This window comes from Monodon monoceros, unplaced genomic scaffold, assembly GCF_005190385.1.
Source record: "Monodon monoceros isolate NGI ecotype Baffin Bay Population unplaced genomic scaffold, NGI_Narwhal_1 Super_Scaffold_16, whole genome shotgun sequence".
Lineage (NCBI taxonomy): Eukaryota > Metazoa > Chordata > Mammalia > Artiodactyla > Monodontidae > Monodon > Monodon monoceros.
In genome coordinates, this window is record NW_021703772.1 from 61,558,675 (window position 1) to 61,567,784 (window position 9,110).

A 9,110-nucleotide genomic window follows, 5' to 3' on the forward strand; every position below is an offset into this window, starting at 1 on the left:
TATGTCAACCACTAGCCTTGAGAAATGCCATTTCCCTGCATGGCCACGGTTGGGAATAATTCTGCATATCAGTAGTTAAGAAAGTCCATATTATTTATTTTGCTACCTGGATATTAAATACCAAATAGCTGAGGCAAAAGGCTGATGAATTTTAGTCTTTGTTTTTTCAGTCTGAATGTTCTGTGAATGAAAGCAGAAGTGACTGTTAACCAAATATTGTGTGACATAGGAACAGCATGCTATTTCTAACGAAAGCCTTTTGAAAATAAAGACAATGTGAATTTAGAGTTACACTTGTACAACGGTTGGATATTTGCCTGGGTTTTTTAGTTCAGGTTCTAACAGTCAGAACTACTGCCAATAGCTGTCTTTGCACAACATGCCCCAGACTTTTTACTGCCCGTCAGTCTCCAAAAAACTTGTTTTTCCTGGTTCCTTGTTTCAGCACCAACACTCAGAAGTTAGCTCATCTGAGAAACTAATCACAGCAGAAGTGTAGATTGTGACAATAGTTTAATGCACTCTTCTTTGGGATAAAAGATGGCTTAGGTGGTCTCCAAACAGAAGGCTCACCATCATTTTCCCCATTGCTTTGTTAATTTTCACCAAGAAATCAGGAATTTCTCTGCAAATCCCTGCGGAGGCTATTCCACACTGCCTCAAGACCTCCAGTAGTTTCATATTTCATAAGCTAGTAGTTGTCTGAAGGCTTCCAGTTTTTCCCCAACTCTGCCCCATTGAGCCCCACTGAACATTTCCACACCTTGGCTTCCTATGAAAATGCTACTAATGATGATCATAACATCTATCTAACAGGTTACTGTGAAGATTAAATGGAGTGTTAGGGGTAAAGCACAGGACTTGGCACATAATGGGTACTCAATACATGCCAGTTATATTATTCTCAGATGAAAATTATATGAAAGCATGAGCATATTTTATATTAAGCTGAGCTTTAGTTATCCGGCCCCAGGGAGATGGTCATTTAACTATCAGTTAACGGGCAGGGAAACGCAGGTTGCTTGGCTCCTGGGAAGAGCGCGGTGTAGGACCCTGACACACCTAGATTTGCAGAGAGTTCCTTCCTCCTAGCTCTCTGACCAGGGTCAGGTAAATGTAACCTTTCTGAGCTTTACGTTTATGCTTGTCACCTGCTTAACACAGCTGGTGTGAAGATTAGATAGGAGAATGCCAGTGAAGTTGCCTTAAATAGATGCATTAGATATTTAAATTTCAATAATGGCTTTAGATGTCCTCAGATTATATCTGTAAATATCTTTTGAGTTCTTGCAAGGCACTATGTCTGGTATCAACATCTTACATTTTGGGAGAACTAAAGAAATATTTTTGGAAAGAAGAACATCTCTTTTCTAAGTAGGTTATTTGCTGTGTGTATGAATGAGGCAGGTCCTAGATAGTACGACATCACTGGGAAGGCTGACAGTTTGGTACAGAAAGTACCAGAAAGCAGAATAAACTGACTTAGATTCTTGTCTCTACTGTTACTGACTCACTGTGTAACCCCTGAGCAAGTCCCTGGACCTCTGCTCTGTCATCTGTAAAAAGAGTAGATTGGCCTAGGGATTTTCTAAGTCTTCTTACTGTTCCAAAATAGAACCTTTGTATATATAGGGCAGTGACATGTCATTTTTATGTCCATAGACCGGCAAGTGACATCCAACCATCCAATGTTGTCAAGGGAATGTTAATTAATAGAAATATTTTCTGTTTTTAACACTGTAGGGTGAGTGGCAGTCAAACTTCTATTGTTTTATTTTTGTTCCCCCCCTTTTGTTTTGAACTATACGTGGCCCAGTAAAACCACAAGCGTGTGTGAATGAAGAAGACATTCCTGTGTGACTCGAAAGACTAGCATTCTTGGCTTCCCTGGTGGTGCAGTGGTTAAGAATCTGCCTGCCAATGCAGGGGACACGGGTTCAAGCCCTGGTCCGGGAAAATCCCACATGCCGCGGCGGAGCAACTAAGCCTGTGAGCCACAACTACTGAGCCTGCGCTCTAGCGCCCGAGAGCCACAACTACTGAAAACAGCATGCCTAGAGCCCGTGCTCCACAACAAGAGAAGCCACTTCAATGAGAAACCTGCGCACTGCAACTAAGAGTAGCCCCCGCTCACTACAACTAAAGAAAAGCCTGCATGCAGCAACAAAGACCCAACGCAGCCAAAAAAAAAAAAGACTAGCGTTCTTTGCTGCCATTGATCAAGGGGCTGGTTTGGAGGACAGTAAACATCAGAGGTTTACATAAGTGGGAAGCATTATGCAAGTAAATAAATTAAGCATAGGCTCTCCCCATGTATGGTTCATGTATGTCATGTGTAAATGCACAAAATCCTTCTCTATCTTTAACATAATTTGAGTACACTGAAAACCTGATTTGGCTGGGCACTTCAGTAAAAACAGCCAAACTGGTGTTTACACATAGACACAGTCTGAACTGATGACCAGGTCAGTCATTCAATCATTTAGCCTGATCAATAACTAGTCTGACTTTATTGAGAGGTCCTCAATGGATCAAATGATTCTAACCACTCGGTATGATTAGACACATTTCTATGAGCGAGACATGGATACAAATAAGAAAATATTTAAGAGGAAATATCTCAACATCCCTTTACATTTTCTACTTCACACAAATTTGACTTAGGATGAAGACTAATGTAATTTAATAATAGCTATATAGAAAAGGGGCACCATATGTAATTTAAAAAAGAAGAAATCCCCAAACATTTATTTTAGGAAATAGTCTCTGAACTTTGAAATGTATATCTAAAATGATATCTATGATATAACAGTCTGTCTCTTGAAGGTTATGTTAACTGTCATCAGGGAGCTGGCAATACATACCTTATGAAATCCCACAAAGCAACATTAGCAGTGTGAAAATACAACACACACAGCCCTGAACAAACTACCTTTCAATGATGGCTTTAATGTCCAGTGCAGTCCAGTTATTACAATGATTTTTTACTTTTGAACCTCACCTAATTCATTAACATAAAAGTTTAATCTCTCCTGTCTTCAGTCTAAACCTCGATCCTAATCCTTCTCTTCAGCCTCTGATTGTTTCCATCCTAAAAATCTGGACAATACTACAATCTCCTTGAATTACCTCTCCACCTTTTTCCTTCTTTTTCCTACTAAGTTTCTGGAGAAGTAGTCTGCAACCACAGGAAACTAAAGTGACTGTCCCAAACATCCAGTTAATAAATTATAGGGCAGTTCCATTTCTTCTGCATGGGGTCATCTTTAATTTATCCCTCCCCATCCCTTCCTTTCCCACCCCCTACCACCCAATATGTAAATGATAGTTTTGCAAGAGGTATTGGTTTCATACCCTTTTCTATTACTCTTACTCAGGTCTTCATTGTCTTTTGCTGAACTACCATGTAAGTCTTCCAGCTGATCTCCTTGCCTCTCACTTCTCCTCTTCACTCTACTGCCAACAAGCTTTTGCCAAATCCTAGCTCTGTTCATGGCATTCCTCTGAAGAAAGTCCCCATTGGTTTCTTTTTGCCCAGGAGAGTACAGACTCCCTAGCACAGCATTCAAAGTCCTCCATAATCAATGTCTCCAGTTTTGCCTTTTATATATATTCTATGCTCTAATCAAGCCAGAACAGGACCTGAATTTTCCTGCTGCTTCAGATTGATGGAGCTCTTCTGGGACACTTTTGGTTGTTCAAGTTGCATAAGGGTGCTTGGGATGGGGAGGGAGGAGGTATTTTTTTCTAGTTCACACTAGGGGCTAGTAGCATCCCTTGAGTCTCACTTTATGGGATGCCAGTCTGTCCTACCTCTGCCCGTCTCTGCTGTATCCACCATTCAAGATTCAGGATGAATACTGATTCCTTCCTGAAGCATTCCTTTATGGTCCCTGCTCTGACCTTACTTACTCTGCCATTTCCTAGTAAATATTTATGCATATGTCACAACTTCCTTCCTATATTGTAAGCTCCTAGATCAGCGCAATGATAGCGTCTTAAAACGGTAATATCTGTCGGTTAGTCATGAGGTGTAGAACAAATCATTTATTTTTAATAATAGTTCAAATGTTGAACTGTACACTTTAAAAGGGTGAATTGTACAGTATGTGAATTACATCTCAATAAAGCTGCTATAAAAATAAAAGTTCAAATACTAATATTTATAAATGATTTAAAATCATTTAAATAATTTTAAGCAGGACAGGTTACAACATAGCAGATGAAGCATGCACATATTTTTATCTCCTATTTCTTGAGACCTCATTTAAATGGCAGTAAAGAAGAACAAAAAAGAATAAACTCAAAGTAATGATGAGAATGGAAGAGGGAATTATCAAGGGAAAAGATTTTAACATATTTCTGGAAGATGAAAAGTGGATAGAAGAAGGTATCTGCTTCCAGTCATAAAGGACTAAGTGATTCAAACTGCCTTTCTTTTGAGGCCAAATAGTAAGTTAGGACAAAATTTAAAATAAACCTGGTAAGTCAGACAAAAGAAGACAAATACTGAAATATATCACTTATATATGGAATCTAAAAAATACAACAAACTAGTGAATACAACAAAAACAGAAGCAGACTCACAGACATAGAAAACAAACTAGTGGTTACCAGTGGGGAGAGGGAAGGGGCAATATAGGGATGGGGGAGTGGGAGGTACAAACTATTGGTTGTAAGATAGGCTCACGGATATATTGTACAACACAGGGAATATAGCCAATATTTTGTAATAACTGTAAATGGAATGTAACCTTTAAAAATTGTATAAGATTATTTTAAAAAATCAAAAAACTTAATAAAATTAAAAATAAATAAATAAAATATACCTGACTGAAGGCACTCGAAAGCTAGCATGAGAGTGAATATATACTGAACCAAGGTCTAGGAGAGGACAGAAATTCCGAGAGGATACCTGAGCGCTGGGGGCAACTTTTCTTCTGGGAGACATTTGCCAATTCCAGAAGAGACAACTAAGGAGAAGCTGTTAGGCTGTGCAGTGCAGGGTCAAGCAGACAAAAGCTGGAGTCTTGAACGCCTACCTCCACAACACACACACATACTCTGACTTGGGATTGCAAAGAGCTCCCCTGTAGCAGAGACGGAACCAGATGCAGACTGCTCTCACAGGGACTGCAGGTCCGTTTCCAACCATCCCAGGCTCTGAAGTTGGAATAAAGTGGTCCTGATTTGTTCATGCCCCCCAGCAAATATTAGTTTTATGGAGGAAGACAATACTATCCTGGGCCTCAAATTACCTTTACAAATAATTTTGCAAATATAATTTCCAGCATGCAATAAATAATAACCAAGAGAGTAAGAAAACATGAATGAGAACCACATCATAGTAAAACTTCTGGAAACCACAGAGAGAGGAAACCTTAAAAGTGGTCACAGAAAAAGATTACCTTCAAAGGAATAACAATTTGGCTTACAGCTGACCTTTCAACAGATACAATGAGGACCAGAAGATAAAGTGCTGCCTTTAGAGTTCCAAGAGAAAATAACTGCCAATATAGAATTCTACACTCATCAAAAATATCCTCCCAGAATTAAGGTGAAATGATGACATTTTCAGTTAAACAAAAACTTACAGCAGCAGACTCACACTAAAGGAAACACTCAAGAGTGCTATTTAGGCAGAAGGAAACAGATTCTAGAATAGAAGGTCAGAGATGTGGGAAGAAATGAAGAGAAATGAAAACAATAATAACATCCTGTGGGACATAAAATGTATATGAAATTGAGATACACCATAACAGTGGCAATATAATCAAGGAAGAATGTATATAATGTAGATAGATAGATTGATAGATAGATAGATAGATAACTACAGATAGTGTTTTAAGGTCTTTGGATTCTTGAGTGATCTAAGAAGAGGGTATAAGTAACACAAGTAATATTAGAGTTTGATAAGTCAAGGGTACACATTGTAATTTCTTGGGTAGCCACAAGAGAATGATAAAAGTGTGTGTATATACCTAGTAACATAGCCTCAAAATATATAAAGAAAAAATATACAAAAATAAAAGGAGAAATAGGCAAAGTCATAATCATAGAGGGAGATTTTACAGACTTCTCTTAATAACTAACAGAAGAAGCAGTCAAAAAATCAGTAAGTATGGGGAAGATGACAATTATCAAACTTGAACTACTGTGTGTATATTGAAGGCTGCAGAATACACCTAATTTTAAAGCATATATGGAATATTTATAAAAGTTTTATCCAAAAAAATCATATGCTGGGCCATAAAGTCTCAACAAATCATACTAAATTAGTTCTCTGGCCATAACACAATTAAGCTAGGCTCAACAACAAAAAGAAGAGAAAATGCCTGTATGTTTAATAATTAATAAATAAAATTCCAAAAATCTCATAAAAAAAGGTCAAAAAAAGGAATGAATGTTTGAAACATGTTTTGAGTCCAATAATAATAAAAATACTTGTATGTTGCTGCTAATTTCATACTTAGAGGGAAATGATAGCTTAAATGAATGTATTAGAAAGGAAGTCTTAAAATTCTAAGAAGTTAGGAAAAATAATGGCAAATTATATCAAAGAAAAGATATAGTAAGTAAAGGAGTAAAAGTTAGTGAAATAGAAATCAAATAGGTAATAAAAAAGATGAACAAAATCAAAAGTTGTTTTCCTTAAAAGACTAATGAAATTGACAAACCTGAAAAGACTAGTCAAGGAAAAAGAGAGAGAACACAAATTATCACCATCACAAATGAAAAAGGGGACCTTACTACAGATTCTACAATATTAAAAATACCTTAAGATATATTTTGAACAATACTAACCAAATTTGAAACTGTAGGAGAAATGGACAAATTCCTTGAAAAATGAAACTTACCAAAACTGACACAGGAAGAAATAGAAAATATGAATAGTCATGTTATTAAGGAAATTTAATCCATAATTAAAATTTTCCCCTTATAAAAAACTGCAGGCATGCACTTCCCTGGCGGTCTAGTGGTTAAGACTCTGTGGATCCCTCGGTCTGGGAACTAAGATCCCACATGCCGCGTGCTGTGGCCAAAAATTAAAAAACAACAACAACAACAAAAAACTGCAGGCACAAATAGCTCCCTTAGTGAATGTAAAAAATTTTAAGAAGGAATGTCATTCTTACACAAACTTTTCCTAAGAAAGACAAATTAGATATTATGAGAATAAAAGTTTTACATGCTAATTTTATCATGAGCATAGCTATAAACATTTTTTAAAAATAACAAATCAAATGCAGCAATATGTAAAAGGATAATACAACACGATAGAGTTGTATATATTGTAAGAATGCAAGGTTTATTCACATTAGAAAACCAGTATAACTCACTATTTAACAAAATAAAGGAGAAAAATCATAGGTTTCTCAAATCAACAGAAACACTCAGCCAACCCACAGGAGTTGTGAGAAATACGTGGTTGATTCCAGTGGTTTATAGTGCAGCAACAACTAATTGAAACAGGTAGTAAGTCAAGAAAAAACAAAGTATAAATATTGAAAAGGAAGAAAAAGTCTATAGTTATTTGCAGAGATTGTGTATGTAGAAAATCCAAAATTATCTACAGATGCATTATTGGAATTAATGAGTAAATTTAGCAAAGTTGATGGATCTCAAGTGCAAAATATCAATTGCATTTCCATATAAGGACTATATCTTAGTCTGTTCCGTCTGCTATAACAGAATACCATAGACTGGGTGGCTTAAACAACAGAAATTTATCTCTTACAGTCCTGGAGGCTGGGAAATTCAAGATTAGGGTGCTGGCAGATACGGTGTCTGGTGAGAGCGTGCTTCCTGGTTGATAGACAGCCATCTTTTCACTGTGTCCTTACAAGGCAGAAGAGGCAAGCAAGCTCTCTGGGGTATGTTTTACAAGGGCATTAATCCCATTCATGAGGGCTCCATCCTCATGACCTAATCACTTCTCAAAGGCACCACCACCAAATACCATCACACTGGGGCCTAGGTTTCAGCATACGAATTCTTTTTTGAAATTTCTTTTATTTTTAATACAGCAGGTTCTTATTAGTTATCTATTTTATACATATTAGTGTATATATGTCAATCCCAATCTCCCAATTCATCACACCACCCCACCACCCCGTTTTCCCCCCTTGGTGTCCATATGTTTGTTCTCTACATCTGTGTCTCTATTTCTGCCTTGCAGACCAGTACATCTGTACCATTTTTCTAGATTCCACATATATGCATTAATATATTTGTTTTTCTCTTTCTGACTTACTTCACTCTGTAGATCCATCCACGTCTCTACAAATGACCCAATTTTGTTCCTTTTTATGGCTGAGTAATATTCCATTGTATATATGTACCACATCTTCTTTATCCATTTGTATGTCGATGGGCATTTAGGTTGCTTCCATGACCTGGCTATTGTAAACAGTGCTGCAGTGAACATTGGGGTGCATGTGGCTTTTTGAATTATGGTTTTCTCTGGGTATATGCTGAGTAGTGGGATTGCTGGATCATATGGTAATTCTATTTTTAGTTTTTTAAGGAACCTCCATACTGTTCTGCACAGTGCCTGTATCAATTTACATTCCCAACAACAGTGCAAGAGGGTTCCCTTTTCTCCACACCCTCTCCAGCATTTGTTGTTTGTAGATTTTCTGATGATGCCCATTCTGACCAGTGGGAGGTGACACCTCATTGTAGTTTTGATTTGCATTTCTCTAATAATTAGTGATGTTGAGCACCTTTTCATGTGACTCTTGGCCATCTGTATGTCTTCTTTGGAGAAATGTCTATTTAGGTCTTCTGCCCATTTTTGGATTGGGTTGTTTGTTTTTTTAACAATGAGCTGCATGAGCTGTTTATATATTTTGGAGAATAATCCTTTGTCTGTTGATTTGTTGGCAAATATTTTCTCTCATTCTGAGGGTTGTCTTTTCGTTTTATTTATAGTTTCCTTTGATGTGCAAAAGCTTTTAAGTTTCATTAGGTCCCATTTGTTTATTTTCAGTTTTTTTCCCATTACTCTAGGAGATGGGTCAAAAAAGATCTTGCTGTGATTTACGTCAAAGGGTGTTCTTCCTATGTTTTCCTCTAAGAGTTTTATAGTGTCCAGTCTTACATTTAGG